Source organism: Cimex lectularius, unplaced genomic scaffold (assembly GCF_000648675.2).
Source record: "Cimex lectularius strain Harlan isolate CLEC.00 unplaced genomic scaffold, Clec_2.1 scaffold34, whole genome shotgun sequence".
Classification (NCBI taxonomy): domain Eukaryota; kingdom Metazoa; phylum Arthropoda; class Insecta; order Hemiptera; family Cimicidae; genus Cimex; species Cimex lectularius.
In genome coordinates, this window is record NW_019392635.1 from 430219 (window position 1) to 448301 (window position 18083).

An 18083-nucleotide genomic window follows, 5' to 3' on the forward strand; every position below is an offset into this window, starting at 1 on the left:
AAACGACGCAAATCAACGTACGATTTTTTTTTCACCGCTCCAGGATTCACGGGTTTGTAGGATATGTACTTTATTTCTCCCTAGCATGTGTTTGTTGCCGCTGATTTTCAACATGAAGTGGGCGAAGTCCTATTTTTCTTTTGATATGCTCTTTGTAGGAACGATGTTCGATGTTTTTTGACAATCGATGCTGGGCTGTCGATGTTTTATAAACTTTTTCAGTTTTTCTTAATTTCCACTTTTGTGAATAGGGAATAACCCATATTTCTGATATGAAAGTGCCCAATCAGAACCTGTCAGGAGTTGTTCAATTTGTTGCCTTAGTGGCACAACTGTTCTGAACGATTATTTGTCAAAGCTGGACAGATTATTTCGAAAACCAGAAATCGCTTAGATGATAAATTGGCTTTAAAGCTACGTTGTTTTAATTCCGTTTCGGAGAAGATGTGGTTGTAAAATTGAGATACATCAATTCTAACAAATTAAGGATATGGTTGATTTCAGTTACGTACGTGTTAAACCTTTACCTTTTTTTTGAGCAAGAGACAGGAATTGCGCTTGGGTGGCTGACGGATGTTTTCCAATGTATAGAAGAAAAACAGCGGGGTATTTTGAATAAAATTCACAGGAACAAAATACTTTAACAATAGACGTCTTTTATTTAAAAGGGTCCGAGAGATCTAAATATAACTATAAATGAAGCCAAAGGCAAAAATAATTCCTAATAAATGTTATTAAAAAAAACAACATAATTTTTATCAATCAAATTTCTAATAAAGATTATTTGGGGGTCGTGAGATGCGGTCTGGTGTGAAGTAGGTACTAGAAAAAGTTTTTCTTTATCGCGCCAACGTTTCGATCTTCATTGAGATCATCTTCAGGGACTGGGATTAATAAACATTGTTTAAAATTCACTAATTTCGTGGTCCGCTTGACCAATTAATATACTACAATTAATTAAGGTTTTTAGTTGAGATAAAATAGTCAATAGCACGAGCGGGATTCGAACCGACGGTGAAAAATGGCAAAAAGGAGGGAAAACTGAAAAGGTGCGGTTGAGATAGGAAGTTGGTGTCCGAGTGGATCGAGGTCACGATAGCTCAAGTGGTAGAGCAGCGGCGTATCTAGCCGAAGATCGTGGGTTCGAATCCCGCTCGTGCCATTGACTTTTTTATCTCACCTAAAAACGTTAATTAATTGTAATTGTTTAAAATTTACAAATACACGTAGGATGTGAAAAAAATTGAATTTATACAACGCTAGAAAATTTTATTTAAAAAAATGAATTTATACAATGTTAGAAAAAATTTTTGATTACAAAAAAACAACAACCTCAATTTATACAATGCTAGAAAATTTTAGATAAAAAATTATACAATCTTTTTGATTACAAAATGAATTTATACAATTGTATAAATTCTTTTTTTTTAATTTTCTAGCATTGTATAAATTCTTTTTTTTTTTAATTTTCTAGCATTGTATTAATTCAGTTTTTTTCTTATTTTCACTTCCTACATGTATTTGTACAATTTAAACAATGTTTATTAGTCCAAGGCCCTGAAGGGGATCTCAATAAAGATCGAAACGTTGGCACGATAAAGAAAATGTTTTTCTAAGATCTAGGCACACCAGACCGCATATCACGACCTCCAAATAATCATTAAACAATGGTCACTGAACACCACACATTCCTGATAAAGGTTCAGAAATGGCGAGGTTTGAAAAATTAGCTTATGTTTCTAAAATGGCACATAAAAATAATGTATGCATATGAAAATGATTTATGTTTTGAGTATTGATTACTCAAAAAACCATCGATGTATAGACTATAGAGTCGATCGTCGTACCACCATCGATGGTTTTTTTTATCGATGCTTATCCCTTTGTCCTCCTTTTTGTACTTTCTGTACTTCCAAGTTATCCCCCAGAGAATTTATTTAGATTTGTTGCCATGCTTTAGTTTAGTGTAAGAGGATGTTGTAATTTCTACTGCAGAGAGGAAGATGGAATGTTTATGGGGCCCACAGAGCACACGCTTTATGCCGGAAATAAATAAATATAAGCGGTATTTTCTCTTCTTTTTTTTGGAGGTGGGAGGGATGAGTTGTTGAGAAATTCCTCGGATTACCTTTCGCTATGATTTGTTGAAAAAGAAACGTATAAAATATAAGTCGTCAGAAATATTCATTATGGATTATGTAGGTCAATTGTGTCGGGAAATTTAATTTTTAAGATATACTGGTGACAAGCGCAAGGACATTGAGAGACGGAAACTTGTGAATGCGTCGACAGCGAGGAAGCTGTTCCTTTATCCCAGGAAGCAGGGATCTCATTAACTAACTTTTTTCATTATTATTGCATGAATTGAACTAAAAACTTTTATTGGAAATGGAAACTTTATTTCATGTGCGGTGTTATTTCATATTGTGTCACAGTCAGGTTTAATATGCGTTGCAATTTTAACTTAGTGTTTTTTTTTTAACTTTCTGATCGATATACTGTGTAATTTTAAATCTTGCACTTGACGTGGTTATAACTTTATTTGTATGTAAAAATACGCTTATCATTTAATTGGAAAACATTGCCCTTTCTATCACCGAAACTCGATTTCCGGCGCATTTTTTCTCAACTTTGTAAAACAAATCGGTCCTTCTCTTTGACGAGGCGCTTCACCGACTTAAAACGAATAACAGCAAGGAAGTCCATTTCAAAACCGAATCGATCGATATTTTAGTAAAGGCCTTTTTTCAAAGAAATGCCTTAAACCAATAAGCCGCCTGTGTAAAAAAAAACTTTCTTTTGATTACTTAACGGTCGAATGTGTTGAAAGTAAGGGCTCTTGTTACAGTCCGATGGATTTATTTCTGTCTCTTGTCTTTGTTTTATTCGCTTTGAGTCAAAGTTTACTAAGCTCTTAAAAGGTCACAGTAGGCTTAATGTTTTTTGAGTATTTAATAAAATAATAATCGTTTTCCGAAACACAGATTGGGTAAAGTTGTACATCCTATAAGAAGGTGTCTTTTTAACACAATTGGAAACGGTTTCTGAAAATGAATTTTCTGACATTTATAGCTTTGAATTGTTGAAACTGTTACGCGATGGCACAAATGGCAAGATCGTTTAAACATCTTTCATAAAGCTTCAAGTATCAAGTTTTGCCATTTCTTCGGGCGATGATTACAAAATGAACACCGCCTATTGTCGTTAATCTTAATATATTATCAAAGGTTACCCTTTCAGAACAATACCCACGCTCTAATTGTTCTTAAGATTTATTACAACTATATTTATTAACACATGACATCATTACCAACATCGACTATTAATTAGCTTCTTCAAATCAAGTTGGTATTATTAAACAGTTTATCTAATCGCTGACTAAACAGGGTGATTGGCGATAAGTGTCGATAATTTCAGGAGGTGTTTTCTACTCACCATATGCAACAAAAAAACTTCCTATAAACCCCTGTCCAAATCTCAAAGGTAAACAAGTAATTTAAGGTTTTGGTTTTTTTTTTTTTTGACAGGTACACTAAATTACTTATAAACTTCAGAATTTCTGACTAGAAAAATCTGGTTTGTGCCACCAGAAAGAACGTTAAATTTGCTGTAAAAAAACTTATTTACATTGAAAAATTGATGAAAAATTTCTGCACAAAAAATTCAGAATTAACAAAAATGTTGAAATTTGGAATTTTTTGAAAATGCTGGATTGGTAACTGTTAATAACTACAAACTCCTGGAGCTTTAAAAATTCCCCATTTCATTAGCTTCCAGCGGTTTACCCAACTTTTTCGATTGCGCTTCTGGAGGCCCAAAAATATGGCACTTTGTTGGAAAAACTTGTATGGATGAAGGGGGCCCCACGTTAAATTTAGCAAACTGATTGAATTGAACAATAAAGAACTGACACGAAACTCAAGAGCCAGACTCTTTTCTTGGAAAATTGAGCGTGCCCTCCTCATCGATAGTTTTTCCAATAAAATGCAAAATTTTTGGTCCTTCCAGAAGCGCAATCGAAAATGTTGGGTATACCGCCGGAAGCTAATGAAATGCTGAACTGTTATGTGAATTTGCAGAGCTCCAAGAGTTTGTAGTTATTAACAGTTACCAATCGAACACTTTCAAAAAATTCCAAATTTTAACATTTTTGTTTTTTCAGAATCTTTCGTGCAGAACTTTTCTACTAATTTTATAATGTAAATAAGTTTCCATACATCAAATTTAACGTTCTTTCAGTTGGCACAAACCCGATTTTTTTACAGTCATGAATTCTAAAGTTTATAGGCAATTGAGTGGGCCTAAGTCGACAAATTAAAAAACACCCAAAACCTGAAATTACTTCTTTACCGTTGAGATTTTGACAGGGGTTTATAGGTAGTTTTTTTGTTGCATATGGTTAGTAGAAACACCTGAAATTTTCGGTACTTATCGCCACTCACCTTGTATATTTGTTTAATAAATTTCCAGTCCTATTAACTTTTCTACCTCCATAAGATTCTTTCAACGATTACATTTTAATAGCCTCGCTCGCCGATGACATTATGATCAAAGCCCAATGTCATGACTCCAAGACTACTTGAATGAATCACGGAATGAACTGACAGGCTGGATGAATGGCATTTAAATCAAACTGCAATGCGAGACAACAATGTTTGTTTAAGTAGGCTGATCGACCCACCCAATTACCAATTAGAATGCGCCTACTTACGATAAACTAAAACTCCTTAATCATAAGTTGAACCAGATATCATCCAAAGTATGTTTTATCACACTTCAAATCGAATTAGGAAACTGGAACTGTTGCCAGGAGGCCAAGAAGTCAAAAGCCAGAGGATAAAAACACTTTTAAATAAGACATAAATCATGTTATTTTGGCATGAAGGATTCAATTTATCTGTTCGTAAAATTGGTCTACAATTCAGAGGTTAACCGTAAAATCAGACACCCATACCTAGAAATGGGGACTGATTAAAATCCCTGAAACATTCTGTTCAAGCCCTATAAAATCTCAACAGACTTCAACGAAGAAGAATTCAGGTGATCATCAGATACAATTACATTGTATACACATGACTCCAAAACCTACCCCAGGGAACCGGATCAGGCGTTTTTTTTACAAACTCAAAACATGAGCAATAAAACTCATTAGGGAATTTCATCTCGGTCTTTCAAGCTAAATCCAAGTTGTCAACGCTTAAAGCATTAGCATATATAGAAATTACATCTCAACTAGTCAATGAATGTATCGAAAATATTCAAAACCTGGGGAACCACAATAAAGTGATGATCTCTTTGTACAAGGACACAAAAGAATTGTGAGCAACAAAAAGGCAAACACTCTGGCCAGTGGAGGATATCCCAGATGAGATATATGCTCTGACTCCTTCTTGAGATGAGACAAACCAACCCAGAATCCTCCATCACAAAATGGATCTAAAAACACAAAAAGAAATGGATAAACTCTAGGGGTGCTAGACTCAGTAAACTTATGCTAAAACAGCTCCCACCAAGAGTGGAAATCTCACTGCTAACGTTAGAGAGGGTTAAATTCACAGGAGAGATAGGAACAGGTGACTGGCATCTGAGAAAACATCTACCCAACATGGGCATATTAAACGATGATCCTATCTGTAGATTATGCAATGAGGAGGAAGAAACAGTCCATTTTATATTAGAATTTTTTGAGGTAGAAGATACTGAAACAAAATATAATGCGATTACTGTCATGTCGATAAAAACTCCAACTTTAATATTACTCCATACTATCTTTGAATGTGAAGCAACTACTCAATCGAGCCATAACCTGGGATACAAAAAAAACCCTGGAAAAGGAATTGAGCGACGACAGACAATAACCTCTCAATGTCAGTGATGACAGTCAATGTCTCCTTAAAAGGATCTAATCGCAGGCTGAACCAAGAAGCTAGAAAAGTACGATAACCGGATGGCTGCAGTGCTTGGAGAACATTAACCCCACCTCCTAGTCTCCTCTCATCATTCATCACATCAGAGTACAACCCAACGTCCATTAAGATCCATGATCCGTTAGGATGTCTGGCAATATGTCATCCAAAGCAAAGATTAACTTGGTGCACGGAGAGAGTTTCTGAACACAAACTACTCGGCTGTAATGGTTGCAGATTTATGATATGAATATAGAGAGAAGCTAATAAATGTATATATCCTCGATTTATTACCCCAGTCACAACCTATGACAGACATAGCAGAAATTTACTTGCGCGGATGTATGATCCTTGCTCAGCGGTATTATGAAGAAATCTTTTGCGATTTTGTTCCAATAACCAAGGATTTGATTGGCCACGATTTTTGATTCTTGGACGACAAATAGAAAAATTGACTTGGAAACCATGAGTAATCGGGAATAAGAATTCTTTCCTTGCTGGAATCTACACCTGAAGTCAACTGAGCATACGTGGGATGTGCTTCAAAGAAGCATTATCGACTGATATCTCAACCTCTCTCTCACCGAGAACTAAGAAAGAAAGAAAAGATTAGAAACACAACTAAAAATATAATTTTAAATTTCCATGACGGTAAGAGTATTTTCAGATCATATCCCTATTCATTTTTGGGTTGTTTAGAGAGAAAAGAATAAGAAAAGAAGTGAAAGAGAGGGAGAGAGAAATATCGCAAAAGGAGGTTGTTTGAGGGCGTGAGAGCGAGAATAGGAGCTCAAACCAATGCTTTCGGGTGGGCGTGGTAAAAAGAATTTATCGATAAAACATTTCAGTATTAGGTTTTGCAACAGTCATGGCAAATTCCCAAGAGAAAACTCTCTCGGCGCATAGTTTATCGTGATAGAATCGTTCTGTTCGCACGTTGAATTTTTCACCATGTCTCTGACTCTCTTTGTCCATTAAGGTATGGCCGGCCGGTCGACTGTCTTCCCTTCAAAGCTCTTATCGTCACTTTGAAATTTATTGAATTCTCCCCTCCTAAACGTTCCAAGGAAATCTCAACCAGCTTCATAGGCACAAAATTGAATTTCCTCTTCAATAATTATTGTTCCAATTCTACCTTAAAACTGAGATTAAGATGTAGATGTGTCGTGTTGAAAGTGTTTGTGAGATATTAATGGTTTTTGTTTATATATGTTTGATTTTGAAGGAGTGGGGAAGGAGGTAGAGAAAGAAAATCATTTTTCTGAGGAGTCGGCTTCTTTGAGGTGAAGGGGACCGACAATGGGAAAAAAGGGTAACGGTTTGTCGTTCCTTTCAGGATTATTATAGACAGGATTATTAGGGGAAGGAAAGATAAATTGTTGGGGATTTAGACTATGTAGAAATTATTTGATGTGTGGAGCAATGATTATTTTATATGTTGTATTATATGTTTTGTGTGTCATCGATATCGAATTTGATTTGATGCTGTATTTATCTGATTTAATGTAAACCGTTTCTAAAAAATTACGTTTATGTTTGTTTTGTTCTGTGGTTAATATTTTTGAATTGTTGAAATCGCATTGTGTTGATGTTCAAAGTGGTGGGTTGCCAGTGCTGTAGGATTTTGGTTGGGTTATTTGCAATCCTAGATATGTTGTTTTATCTTTTTATTCAGAAATTACGATGTAATTCCGATGTAAGTTGCCGGACAATTTATTCAATTGATTTTGTAATTTACATCAGAGTTATTTATTACAGGGGTGGGATCGTTAATTTTGGAAGAAAGGCTGAGAATAGTTTTATAGTTTTTGGAGGCAATATTAAAATTACCAGAATAAAGAAATGTGTTTAATTTGTTTGATAGGCCGTGGACGAATTTTATGTTCGTTGTTTTGATAGATTTGATGAGACATTATTAGTAATTAGTTTTTTAGGCGAGATAAAAAAGTCAATGTCATGAGCGGGATTCGAACCCATGAGCTTCGGTTAGATACGCCGCTGCTCTACCACCTGAGCAGCGGCGTATCTAGCAGAAGATCGTGGTTTCGAATCCCGCTCATGACACTGACTTTTTATATCGACTAAAAACCTTAAGTAATTGTTCAAGCGGAACCACAAAACTAGTGAATTATTAGTAATAACAGATTGTGTTAGTGTTGAGTTGTAGTTGTTGACTATTTTGTTGAATATGTGTGTAGGGTAGTGCTCGTTATGTAGGATAAGTTTGTTTATCTTTATGTTCTTGTGGTGAAAAGATACATGGCTTAGGGTAATAATTCTGTGAAGTAGCCTTTTGGCTGTGTGTGAAGAGGATGGTGTGATATTAAGTTGAGGTAGCGATCTGAGATTCTAGGTTTTTGATACCAATCTGTGATGAATGTGTGTATACAACTCAATACTTTAAAAATCAAACATTACTATCTCACTAACACTTTCAACACGGCACACAACCGTGATACATCTACACAGTTGGCTTTATTATTGTATGAAGAGGATGTGTGATGTAAAGTTGAGGTAGCGATCTGTGTTTTTAGGTTTTTGATACCAATCTGTGATGAATGTGTATATACAACTCAACACTTTCTAAATCAAACATACATAAACAAAGAAATATTAATGTCTTAAACAATTTCAAAATGACACACAACCGTGACACATCTACACAGATGGCTTTATATATTGTATGAAGAGGATATGTGAGTAAAGTTGAGGTAGCGATCTGTGTTTACATACATCTATACAGACAACATACACTTTGAGTGAGTACAAATATTTCGATTAAACCTAAAATTTCTATATTTTGATACACTCAAAGGGCATGCATGAGTGTCAAGAGCACCACGTACACCGACCACTGCCCTGGAGATATGATTACATCTACCACATCTTCACATCTACATCCTAGAAGCAATGTCGTGACCTATCAAGGATCAGTCTGTGAATGATTTCTCTGATCTGTTTTTGTTGAACAAAATATTAATTGTATTTTCCCATAGTAGGCTATTGCATTTGACGTTTTGTTTAATGCAGTTTTCATTGCTTAAGTCATGAAAATGGCATTGAAAACGGTCTTGGCCATTCAAATCAAATATGAACTTTTTACTTCTTTGTCAATGAAGTATTTTCAGCGTGCAAACACTTGCGGACTAAACTTTTTCTGCGTTAAATCTCTTCTCAATGCATTGAACATACCAGATTTATGATCGAACTCCGGCTTATTTACAACTTAGCCGTGACTTAAAAACAGATCTACGTTCTCTAGATCTATCAGTATACATATTCAAATCAAAATCATCCCGCAGCTTGACAAAATAAATAAGGTCTCTGTTTATTATAATTTTTTGTGTGTATATATATATAACTTTATATTTGTACAACTTTATCAAAGTAATAAAATAGAGGTCTATAAGTTGACCATTAGTAACGTGTAATATTTAGTAAACGTTAATTACTGATTATTTAAAGATCGTCGTGAGATGCGGTCTGGTGTGAATTTGGTCTGAAAAACAATTTCTTTATCGTACCAACGTTTCGATCTTTATTGAGATCATCTTCAGGGTCTGGGATTTATAAACATTGTTTAAATTATACAAATACAATGAACATGAATTTATAAAATGATGTACAAATACTTTGAATAAATAAAAAACGGGGCGTCGGTGGCCGCAACGGTTTAGGCGTTGACCCGGCGCTCATTACTCTAAGGTAAAGGTTCCGGGTTCGAATCCAGCAGCCCTGCAGTCGAGCCCGACATACAAATGAGTTTTTTTTTTCAAAAACAACAGGTTGATATAACTTCTGCTGTTGTGAACCTCGTTAAAAAAATAAACCTAAAATTTCTATACTGCGTACATCATTGTATAAATTCATTTTCACATCTTCATCATTGTATCTTTATAATCTTACCAATGTTTGTAAATCCCAGGGTCTGAAGATGATTTCAACAAAGGGCGAAACGTTGGCTCGATAAGGAAAATGTTTTTCTTAAACTACGTCACGTCAAGCAAAACCTCATCTCTCAAATAATTATAATGTTGAAACTAGATCTTTGTACAAGCTATATGTTGAATGTATAATTGAAAAAAAAAAAAAAAAATGAAAAACTGTAGATTTATAAAAGTAGTATAAATAATATCCCTCTTGGGGAGCGAAGCTCTTTTGGCCTAACCTACCCTCCGCCTTTCTCAATTTCCTGATTTTCGGCGATAACAGGAGGAGATTAGAAATTTTTCCTGTCTTCTCTGTAACTATATTGTATTCATATTGACATCGAAATAAACTTTGTATTTTATGATTTTTATTATAAATTGTGTAAAATTATTTACAAAAAAATCTCTTTTTCCCGTTTGAAAGAACGGATTGAATCCGGCTGATTCCACTTATTTTACACNATATTTCGTATTTTATTATTACATCGTTTATAATTAAAAAAACGTATTTAAAAAACATTGATGTCAGGTTTGAAAAGTAATATTGAACTTGTTTTATGGGTGGCTTACCATTTATTACAATTACAATGGGACTAAATCGCAGCACCAAGCTAAACCCACTCTCGCTCATCGTTTCATCTCTAAACCCTATAATTAATTTTTTTTTAAACTGATTATTTAGAATTCCTTTTTTGGTTGATTAAATGTAATAACTGATACCTTAACTAACTTCAACATAAAAAAACAACATAGATTGAATTTTATATATAATTTCAATTAATTAATCTTTATGTAAGGTATTCGTTGAGATGAAAAAGTTAGTGTCACGAGCGGGATTCGAAGAGCAGCGGCGTATTTAGCCGAAGGTCGTGGGTTCGAATCTCGCTCGTGTCACTAACTTTTTAATTTCAACCTTACATAAAGATTAATTAATTGAAAGAGATTGAAAGATTAATTATTTGGACCACCATAGATACCTAAAACAAATATAAAAAAAATTAAATTGACGTTTTTATGTAATAAGATAATAAGATATTGTAAAAAACCGATACTTCTATTTTTGGGCAAGTAACTGCGATTTTATTGCCAATAGGGAATACGGAATAGGCCTACCTTTCATAACTCATCAAAACACGTATTCCCGGGAGGTATGAATGATATAGAAAATCGTGATATGGATGAAAAGGCAGGATGAACTGTTCTTTTATTTTGAATATCTTAGAATTCGTGAAAGAAGTATTATTGGGTTGTCCGGAAAATAATGCAGGATTTTGGTATTAAACAAAAAAAAAGAAACTAGTTACTTTAAAGCAATGTTCTTTAATCAAAATAATTTCCCATACTCTCAATACATTTCTCCCAACGTGTTGGTAACTTATTAATTCCGTCTGAGTAGAATTCAGAATTTTTAGAATTGATAAAGTCAATAAATGCATTTTCCAGTTCCGTTTGATTTTTGAATATTATGTGTTGTAAGTAGTGGTCCAGGTGTCTAAAAAAATGGTAGTCAGTAGGCGAGAGGTCCGGAGAGTAGGGTGGGTGAGGCAAAGTTTCATAGCCAAGCTCCAATAATTTTTGTGACGTTACACGTGACACATGTGGTCGAGCGTTGTCATGCAACAAAATGGGCCCTTTCCGATTGACCAAAGAGGGCTTCATTACTGCCAATTTCTGATGCATGGTATTAATTTGGTTACAGTATGATTCAGCATTGATGGTTTCGCCAGGATTTAAGAAGCTGTAGTGTATTAAACCAAATGAAGCCCACCATACCGTAACCATTACCTTTTTTGATGAGTTGGGGCTTTGGAAAATGTATTGGAGCTTCTCCTTTGTCGAGCCACTGTCCAGAACGTCTAGTGTTATCGTAGAGAATCCACTTTTCGTCACATGTAACAATTCTGGCCAGAAATGGGTCATTTTTGTTTCGACAAAGAAGTGATGCACAAACATCAAAGCGCTGATTTTTTTGGCGATCGTTTAATGAGTGTGGAACCCAATTTTCGAGTTTTTTCACTTTTCCAATCGCCTTGAGGTGGTCAGCGACGGTCGTTTTACTGACTTTGAGTTGCTCTGCAAGTTCTCGAACAGTTGTTTTGGGGTTTTCTTCCACCACTGATCGCAGAACATCATCATTAAGAGAGGAAGGCCTTCCACGACCTTCTTCATCTTCAAGGCTGAAATCTCCCTCCCGAAATTTTTTAAACCACCTTTGCACAGTGCACTCATTAACACAACCCTCGCCCCAGACTTGGTTAATGTTTCTAGCCGTTTGGGCTCCGCTTCGGCCGAGTTTAAACTCGTAAAAGAAAATCGTACGAAATTCTCGCTTTGACATTATAAGGATGACTGAATTATTTCCAAGTAGCGGAATGCTACAGAGGTAAACAAACAATATCATTTGGATACAAATGAGTAATCCTGTAAACGTAAACAGAATATTTTATATAGATTTTTTTAAATGAAAACTTAAAATCCTGCATTATTTTCCGGACAACCCGATATTTGGGACAAAAGCGAATGGAACGAAGGAAAGAGTCTTCCTTAAAATATCATGCTGAATACACAAAGCCTCAACGTAAGGAAGTTCCGTTTCCTTTTTTTTTATCCTTCAGTTGATCAGGGAGGAATTCTTGTGTAACCGATTAAAAACAGTACCGTTTAGGGGATTTAATAATTCAAAACTTACAGCACAATAACAGCTGTGTACCTATTGGCAAAAGAAATTCAATGAAAATAAATTAAACAAGAATAATTTATTAATAGAATACGTTTTTCTCTTTTGTGACATTCATCGAACTAAAAACGTTTACAAAGATTCAAAGGTTCTTCGTTCAAACATATTTTTTCCGTCAAAACGACTTTATGTTTTTCTATTGAATTTAAAAGATTAACACAATTGTACGGTTGATTTTTTGGAAGAAACGTGAACTTATCTGGGAAAATAATGAAAGACAGCAAAATCGTGTAAAAAACAGATCCTTCTCACCAAAAAAAGTTGTTATTATATTAATTATTGTATTGCTTTCCTAAAAAATGGTCCAAATTTAATATTCTCTAAGCGAGAATCCGTATAGAATCGAAATGATCATTGACTCTTGGAATCAAAGTTGCTTGCAAGATTCCTTGAAATAACATAAACTACCAATATAAAATAAATATTTGGTTAAAAATATTATCATAAATATTAATAATATTATTTTTCCTAATTAATTCTTTTTTAAATTTATTTCTTGTCTTGTTTATTTTACTTCATAGACGGAGAAAAAAAAATACAATTGCCGAAAACTTTTCTTTATTGAAATTCATAGATTTCGATGTCGTGCCCGCTTCCCTTCAGCGGTTTTTAACTTAAGAAGAGTCTAATTTCATGAAACACCAGAGCAAGGTAAAATCTAAAGTTAAAATGTCTACCTAAGATTAAGTTTAAATCTTTTATTTATAAGTAGGTATTGAAGGTTGAAGCTTCCCTCAGACAGCCTCAATGGCTAGCGTATGGAATAAAGAAAGAAATGTGTAATATTTTACTTCTACTTGTTAATAAAGACTTTTATTATTATAATAATATTATTAAACTGGTTCAAGCTTTTTATTTTTATGAAGAAATCATGGAAGAGATGGCCCTGTGACATAATATTTATAAAGCTGTTGTTAATGCCATAAAGTGATATATGTAATTATTTATTGCATATATGTTATGTAATGGATACATCCTAATTGTTCTTTTTTTCATATTTATTGAGTTATATTTATTGTAATCTAGGCAATTTTATTTGAATCTAACTTATTCTAATTAAATATCCGACCTGCCTAAGGGGTGGTGATTAATATATTAACAATTTCATAATACATAATATTGACTAAGCTAAATTGTTATAATTTCTATTTTTTTGGGATCGACCTTTGGAAGGGCTGGGACCAGTCAGCTGATTAGCCTAGACTAAGGAATAAAAGTGAATTGCCACTACTGTATTATCTAGAGAAAAGTTCTGTAATTTAATCTCTATGTGTAGCCCATATTAAATTTTTGTTTTATGCCATGCACTTTTTGTTTGCTCGATTCATTTTTGACCTTTGTATACCACGTTCTTGGTCTGGCACAAAATGTGTCGGAAGAAGGGGCTATCCTTAATTGGCAGCAACACTCCTTACCTTTGCTAGTTCGCCGGAACCTGTCCCTTCACGTTGACTCCCTGACAGAATCAGGGCGCGATATGAAGAAATATAGATTAAGTTAAACTAAATTAAATTAATATGATATACATACATTGGGCGATAAAGTTAATTTAATTTACATAAGTTGAACAACAAAGTGACCTGGATATCAATAGATTAAATAGTGACAGACTTATTACAGAAAATTAATCAAACGATACAAAAAACTTGGTTTTAAATGTTTTTCACAGTACTTAACAATTATGAGAACAAACACTTCAAATTATAGTCTTATTAGAAGACGTGAGCAGCCGAAAGGAAAAATCTGACCTGTGAACAGCAAAATGATGTGCGATGAAGAATTGCAGGCGACGTGATTCCACAGCGATGAGCGGGCGAAGAGAAAACAACTTCGTAATCCGGCGGGGTACTCGTAAATTGTAACTTCGATTACAAATCGAGATCAAAAAGAATTAGACAAACGCGTTCGTCCACTCTCCAATACTAACTGGCCAGCTGGACCCCGAGACCCTTTTTTTTGTTTTTCGTCTCCATGGATATTTGAAAAAATGAACAAAATTAAAAAAAAATGAATAAAATTCTCTCCGGCGTAAACATACCAAATTGTGATTTGATTTTTACAATTTACAAATTTTCGACGTCGATGGAATAAAATAAATAATAAGATCAAAAATAAGTTGATAGTTGGAATTGATAATTTGGCAATGAATTATATTTTATTTACCCATATTACTATTCCACAAATATTACATATTTTAGCGATATTATCAACGAAAATAATGCGATTTTTCGTTTTATTCAATTTAAACCAACTTTCAATGTAAATAGCAAAAAGAAATTTAAAAAGAAAATAGAAGATTAGCAAGATTCTTTGTTTGTAAAGTTAATTATTAAGTTAATAATTAATTTTCAAAGTCTATGGAATAAAATAAATAGTAAGATAAAAAAATAAGCTGATAATTGGAATTGATAATTTGGCAACGGATTATATTTTATTTACCCATATTCTTATTCTAGATGTATTACATATTCTATCGCTATCATCAATTTTTCGTTCTATTTAATTTAAACGAACTTTCCACTTCATTAAAAAAAGATAAGAAAAAAGAAATTAGAAGATTAGCCAGATTTTTGTTAGCAAAATGACGGAGTTTCGTGGAAATAAAGGAAGTAACAAACCAAAAGCAGATTTTTTAAACTTTGAAATTGAATATTTATATAGTTTTTGTTTGATTAATTGAAGAGAACTTAGACTTTTAATTTTAAGAAGATTAGAAGATTTCCGTATTTCATCGATAATCACTTCATCAATAATAGGGTAGTTAGCAGGAAATAAAGAAAGGCGTCAAAAATATGTAAAAACAAACCCTCATACCAAAAAGTTTCATTATGTTTTCTTCTTTCATTTGTATTTAGTTTTTTCATTTTTATTTTCTGGAAATGGTAAGGATAATAAACTCAACAGATTATAAACTTCCCAAAGCCATGAAGAAGGGAGTCGGGAAGATGGCCCCAAAATGCATACCGGAAAAATAAAAAGAATAAAAAAGAAAAAGGGTTTTGAGTTCATTATCCTCGCCCTTCCAGAAAATTTTCTTTCAACTTTGAACTGTATTTAATATATAGTTTACACATGGAAAACTTAATTTGAGAAGAAATATCATAATAAAAGTTTACGTACGGAATGAATAACATGACGCGTTTTCTTTATTAATATTATTGTTTATATCACGCCTTAAGTACGTCAGACACATTTATATTTAATTAAGATAAACTTTCAACATTAATTCCATTATGTTTATTGACCTAACTGACCAAGTTACTTCTTTCAATTAATTTTATCTAAGGTGTTGATTGAGATGAAAATTTTAATTTCAATATTAGTGTATATAAAGTGAAGCATTTGTACGACAAAGAGTAAAGCGTAAAAACTGATCTTTCCTACTTCTTCCTCATAAGCAAAATATTTTTTTAATGTTTTTCCATTTTTTCCTAACCATCCCTAATCGTTAAGTTTTGTAACATTTTATTAAAACATTCTGTTTAATTTCGAAGGTTCTAATTGTTATTCTTTGGTAGGAACGTGTTCGTGTGACTAATGAGGAATGACGATATTATCGTGTATCGTCACAAACAGATCTTTCATACCAAAAATGTAGACTCTCAAACTTTATTATTAAACTATTGTTTATCGGTAAAATCTCCAAATTGAGAGCACTTATAAAATCAAAAATCATTTTTAATTTTGATTTAAAAATTTAACACTGAAATATACTCTCTTTACTCCCATTGACATCATCAATGACGGGAATAAATGTGTTCAGGTCCACTTTAATTTAATACCGGCAGTTAATCATTTTGAGCATAATTAAGGAAATCCCTTTTTGGCTAAGACGGTCAGGTTTCGTGCGTCACCTGTCCAACGAATACCCCGATGAGACTCCAAGTGGACACCACATTTAAAGTAAATGTGTCAAAAGAACTGGGATTATAAGAGAAAGCGAGAAAAGTTTATTGTTTGACTATTTTTAGAACTTTTTAAAAAACTTTAATTTGGAATATGTCGACTAAATATCGCTTTTCTTTTTTGGAAAGCAAAACAGGCGTTGTATATTGTCAACAACAATGACAAAATAGGACATGTATTAGTAGTGTGGTTTTTAGACCAAATTAAATAAGTTTAGGCAGGTTGTGCTAAAAGTAAATACAATTTATATTTTTGTGCGACGTTCCTTTTCTGAAAATATTTTGTTCATGACTACGGGCGAACCGAAACGTCGCACAAAAATATTATTTTATTTACAAAAACCAACACGATGTGATCTAAAATAAAATAAAAATGACCTATAATTTAAAATAACAAACAAACAAAAAAAAACATAATTTTTTCTTAGATGAAATCCCAACAAATAAACTTTGCAGAATATATTGAGGTTTTACAAAAAATTATTACAAATTTGAGTGGTTCCAAAATTTACAGTTTTCACTCTTTCAAAAAAGTATATTTTCACGTAGGTCAAAATATTGACTAATATGGCCAAAAAACGAAACTAACGAATCATATAAAGGGTGTCACTTTTCATACTGACTAAGCACTTTTTTACAACAAAGCGAGTTATCAAAAACAGTTAAATTATAGCCCCTTTTATTTTTTTAAAGAATCAATTTTAATTTTTTAATACTTTTTACTACCGCAGATATACACGTTATCCCAATATTTTCAGTCTAAGTACTATCACCCAATTGTTTTTTTTTTAAATCCCATAGTGAAACACCTTGTATTTATTTTATTTACATTAAAGTCTTTTTCTTACGCCGTGTTTATAAAAGCCAAGCAATTTGATCAACAATGAAATTTATTTATCTCATTCAACGTATTTTCTTTGTAGTTAAGCCGAGAAGGAATCATAGCAGGTGAAACGTTTTTTTCTTGGAATAAGTAATGGTTAACAAATAAGTAATTATATATGTATTAGAATGTGATTATTACCAAAGTGTGTTATTTTGGTACTGGAATACTGGCCGCTAACAAGGTATGGGATTTACTAACCGATGCGCTCCTTCGTAAAATCTTTTTGGCTTTAACAAGGTCAGTTTCTTATAATATAAGTGTCCAGAGAAAAATTAGGATATAATTAACAAGTTAGTTTGAGAAAGGAAGGAACAAAAGTCATTCAGTCATTCAAATAGTTTTAAATTGTCATAAATCTTACTGGAAAACCAATGAGTTACTTTACTGAACACGCTAGCAAATTTAGGAGATAAAAGTTTCAAAATGTCGTACATTTTATTTGTATGTTTAGTTGCGCAGATACCGTAAATATTCTTGAATTAGTTGTTGCAAACATGTTTCTGCGTTGAGAAAGTAGTATTGATTTTCTGGAAGCTGGATAATTTCATATTTAACAAGTGTGACATATTAGGGGTATTCACGATCTTCGTGTTAACCCTGTTAACTCTCTTAAGTCGTGTTAGATTGAGAAAAATGTGTGGTGATTAGTGAACGTTAGTCGATAATTAATCAGAAATCGTGAGATACGGTCTGGTGTGATGTAGGTTTCAGAAAAACATT

The 18083-nt window shown here is 33.2% G+C and overlaps 1 protein-coding gene across 1 annotated transcript in view; it reads right to left on the reverse strand.

Moving 5' to 3' along the window:
- The window catches only part of LOC106661873 (neuropeptide Y receptor type 2), a 159552-nt gene that overhangs the window by 26475 nt on the left and 114994 nt on the right, over positions 1-18083 (reverse strand). The gene's annotated exons all lie outside the window — the stretch shown is intronic.